Genomic DNA, 4888 nt, shown 5'->3' on the forward strand with positions numbered 1-4888 from the left:
CAATCACCAATAACTAAGGGTAATAGAAAATATTCAAAAAATATCTCACTTTTTGGTGATGACAAAACAAAGCTGTAAAATTATATAATCAGTTATAAAAAAAATGTAAGATCATAAAAATGAATGGTATTTCATTGAGATAATGAAATTACATTGCTACAAACGCATAAATTTGAAAACTTATTACACCTACAAAGTCGAAACAAAATCCTCGAACTGCTGCCACTACTATCTCCTCTTTTTCTCTTTCTTATTCTGATTGTCTCCTATCATCTTCAAATTAATCCTTTCTGCTCCTATTTTCTGCTCTTCAGGATTTTATAGTCTTCTATTTTTTCCTTTTTTGACATCGACCTTTTGCATATACTCCAAGATTTCTTGTAACTAGCGGCCAAGAGTGGTGTGAATATGATCTAGTCAGGCCTTTATTGTTAGCTAGGATGTGTTAATTTAACTTGACAAGGTTAGGCCCAAAGATTCAGATTAACATTTGACAAATGCTAGATCAGTGGTGAAAAGACTACAACTTTTTTATAAAGAGCCAAGATCTCGCATAATGTCTTTCAAAATGATTCAAATGCAACAGAGTGAGCAAAATACTTGATTTTGACATGGTTGATTGTTATGGAGAGATCCTTAATTTGGGAGTAGACTTGATCGAGCATATTTTTGGAGAATTGTCGTCAAATTCTGATAAGATATTCAAATTTAGATCAGAAGGATATTTTTTCTTCAAGAAATGGAGAACCCGGTTGAAAAGATAGACGTTGGAGGACTGGAATATATGATTTATTAACTTACAGGTCAACAGTTAAGTCAATAGCTAGAATTTCCAAGTCTTCAGAGAGTGGATCAGCCACTTTGTCTGTGCCAGGCTGTCTAGATAAGATAACAATATCTTGACCAGACATAATTTTTGTTGAAGAAATAGGATCTTCAAATATTTGATCAGCGACTAGAATTTTTGTAAGATATACCAAATGTGGTTTTCCCTCATACTGATGTTCATCTCAGTTGTAAAATCTTTGATCATTGGAGAGATTGATCCATTTTACTTTGATCAAACTTAAATTGGGACAGAGAATGGAAAGCTTCATCCATAGAGATCAGCGGAATCACTGTGAGATTTGTATGAGTTTGACTAAGAAATTTACGAGTAGCACGTGTATTAGATTCTCATTTTGTTTTAAGTATTTGGCTTGACATGTTGAATGATGGTTTCAACATCAGTTTGATCCTCTGAGCTTCCGGCTGGATATTGCTCAATCATCTCATTGTCAGCTTGAGCAACGGCTGGAATTTCCTCTGTTGCAGCTTGACCTTTTTCAACAACAACTTGAACTTCTTTAGCAGCAGCTTGAATTTCCCCAAAAACTATTGAAATTGTCTCAGAAGCTGGCTGTCAATCAGTCTTGACTTTTTCCCAAGTGAAAGACTGAAGCAGCATTTTCATCCACCGTAAACTGAATATCTTGTCTCTTGACCTTCACCATCATGGATAGGGATAGTGCATACATTTCGAGTTGGCTTATCATAGCCGCCTCATCTCGCCGCTGAAGAGCTTGGGAGATAACATTTGCTTCTGCCCACTTGAGCATCTTCAGCTCGAAAAAGTCCAATTCTTTTAGAGTATTGGTATGCCAATTTTATCGAACAGAACGACGGTGTGGAATTTTACCCATTTGTCAAAATGTATCATCCATTCCTTTGAAATTTCATTGACCTTTTCCATTGTCAAGTTTAGGGCAGCTTGAACATTTGAAAATTTGGGCTCTTTGACCAGAACACCCTTTCTTTTGGCCTTTGGGTCAATGAGAGGCAGTCCAAACCAGCTTGTGACAATTTTAGGTACAACCATCCTAATACCCTTCAAACTATAAATTGGAACGGTTGGGATAAGTGCTGGTACCAAAGGCTCAGAGACGTGCTTTATCATTTTGATCTTCTTTATTTTAAGCTTAGTCCTCTGTTTTTCTTTCCAGAGAATACATGTGTTAGGGCAACCTTATCCCTAGCTTCTTCAGAGCCCGTATCTGAGGAAAGCACCAGCTTCGTCTTTGTCGTTTGGTCGGTTTCCTAGTCGGCTTGGGAACTTTCCTTTGTTCATCTTGGACCTTTTTTTCTTGACCTCCAACATTCAACTCCAGTGTGTAGGTTTTTCAGACGATATGATTCATATGTAGCACAATCAAACAATTTTACTTTGTGGAGCTTCGCATCCTCCATTAGCACAGTGGAATAGCAAACCCTTGGGACTGGGCTTCTTTCTTCGTCATAGCTGTGAAAATTTTCAATAGGATATCAAACCAATTAATGGCCAACTTTGAGGCGATGGTGGCTGAGACAATAAATTTTTTGTGGTAATCTTGTCAAAAGCTCTTGCTTTGGCCAGCAACGGTTCTGTCAGCAGCCAATACTCCACCTTCAGATCTATTTTTGACTAGTAGGAACAGATAATGGAGATCTAGATATTGATAATTCCACCTTCCAATTCGCATAGTTACCATCTAGAAGAGATGAGAAGGATGTGATGCCAACCGTTGGTAGATCAAACATTTATGCAAATAGCTTCTAGGTGATAGTGATGTTGGTTCCTTGAACTGTGCAGATGACTGAGTTATGTTCCATTTGGTTCCTCTATACATAGTGATATCCACTAGATTTTCCCTTCAACTTTGTCGAGTTTGATTGATGAGTTCATTGGCGTGACAGCAAATGCACAATTTTTCATGCCAGAGTTATATAATAATTGTTTTTTTAAAATTTTCCTAGTTGAGAAAGATGTTTTTTTCAATATGCTTCATTTGTAATACAAGGAGAATGTCAATTCTCCCATTGATAAGTGCAAGAATTGGACTTAATTTATATGAGAATCCATTTGAATTATATTAGTTTCGGACAGAATTTGTGTCGTGCAGGAAATAAACAAATATTGGATGGTTGATGGAAATTAGAGGTTTTTTTTAATGTGAAATGTTGGTGGACAAGAGCCGCAGTACCAAGGATCAAGCGTTGTACCGCTAAGGCTTGAAGGACCAAAACTAGCGGCTAGGCGCTGACCATCAGGCGCCGCGGCGCTACAATGCCGAGAACCAAGCGCATAGCAGCGCCACGGCGCAACACCCTCGACACACGAGCGCCTAGGGCAATGCCACGACTATAGTACCTATGAGAAATTAAATGGGCTTTCAATTTACGGCCCAGACAAAAATATAAGAAAAAAACCTAGGTCACAAAAAGAAGGACAGTCAGTTTTGGAGAGAATTCACTTGAGAGACGAGAGCACACGTTGGAGAAGAAGAATCAGAGCAAAATGATTGATCACGAAGACGAAGAACGACGATGTGAAGACCCGAAATCTTGCAACGAGAAAATCTATATAAGTCATAGGAAATTTCAACTCATTTTTGGCACGACGTTTTTAGTTCCATACAATCATAATCATAAAAATTTGAATAATCATGGTCTCTTCATTATTGACCATTTATCACCATATGGAAGTGCACCAATCTTGGAAGAGATTCATGCAGCGGAAATCACTCTCCATTTGCAGTTAAGGAAAACCAAAATCACTCATGAATCTCGGGTGTGTATCTTGAATCAAGAAGAGGCCACCTTCATTCGGGAGAGAAAAGTGCAATCATCGCGTTGATTAAGCAATCGGCGACATTCTTGGAGTGATACGGGTTTACCTTTATAGTTGATTATTCAAGCCTATATAAGAAGCAAACTCCCTCCCCATAACTTCAAGAATTCGAAATTTAGCATTTGCAGCAGCCTAGTCGAAGCTCTACCGTAACCTTGTTCGAACGAAGTTCTTTTAGCATGTCCTTCTAGCGCCTTAATCCAAACGAAATCATGTAAGTGGGCTTTTGCTATGTATTTCTTTGTAACTTAAACTTGTATAAGTATTTCATGACATGCGTCTATGTATGTCAAATTATTTTCGGAAAATGCTATTATATATTTTATAAAATCTCGATCGATGTACGATATGTTCTTCTATTTCCGGTGTTCTTTGATTCTGCTGAGTTCATTCAAAAATTCCGATAAATGTTGTTTGATACATCTGATTTTGTGGTGCACTGTTATGATTCGAGTGGGATATGGAACGACGATTGTAAATTATATATGGCCCCCATCAGTGTATAAAACTGTGTTTCGGCCCCCATCAATGGGTATAAAACTGTGTTTCGGCCTCACCCCTTAGAGGACTAACATATTGGGGACAATTTGACCATGGATAACGAGATGAATAACAGTGTTTTCATTTGTTCTGATTCGTTCTGTTCTGAATTGTCTGATAATCTCTGTTTCGCATTTCAATTCCGATTCTGATCTGATATGAGATGCTACGTTTTGAAAAAAATCAGTTGCAATATGGGTTTTAAATTATATTTATATGTATTTGTGGTAATCGATCGGCCCCCACTTGCTGAGTGTTTCCCAAACACTCACCCCTTACATTTCTCCCCAGATGAGAATGAAGATCAAGTAGACAAGGATGAATAAGACGTGTTTTGGAGTTGGAGATGAAGTTTCGAGATATGAAGATTTCTCACTTATGTTCTTCCTAAGTTTCGATTCAAGTTGTATATCGCTTCCGCACATTTTTTTTCGTTTTGGAATTTATCACTGTAAGACAAGATTATTTTGAGTTAATTATGAAATAGACTGGTTTTGGTTTATACTGAACTACGAGGCTTTTTGTTTGGCGATTATGTGATTGTTGAACAACGCCGGTGTCGACTAACCCCGGTCTCGGGGCGTGACAGACGAATCTGGGGACAGAGACACCACTACTGATTTGTCATCTAATTCTTTCTCCCTTTTTATTTGTTGTGTTGCGATGTCTAAACCTTTGAACGTGTTTTGTATATTTTGAAAC

At 37.8% G+C, this 4888-nt stretch overlaps 1 long non-coding RNA gene across 1 annotated transcript; it reads left to right on the plus strand.

Moving 5' to 3' along the window:
* The first annotated feature begins 231 nt into the window (after positions 1-231).
* On the plus strand, positions 232-4686 carry LOC140803672 (uncharacterized). Its single transcript, XR_012111914.1, has 2 exons — positions 232-1129; positions 4478-4686. It is a non-coding gene; the product is annotated as an uncharacterized lncRNA (long non-coding RNA).
* Positions 4687-4888: the final 202 nt, after the last annotated feature.

The sequence above is a fragment of the Primulina eburnea genome, chromosome 10 (assembly GCF_022965805.1).
Source record: "Primulina eburnea isolate SZY01 chromosome 10, ASM2296580v1, whole genome shotgun sequence".
In the NCBI taxonomy this organism is placed as follows: domain Eukaryota; kingdom Viridiplantae; phylum Streptophyta; class Magnoliopsida; order Lamiales; family Gesneriaceae; genus Primulina; species Primulina eburnea.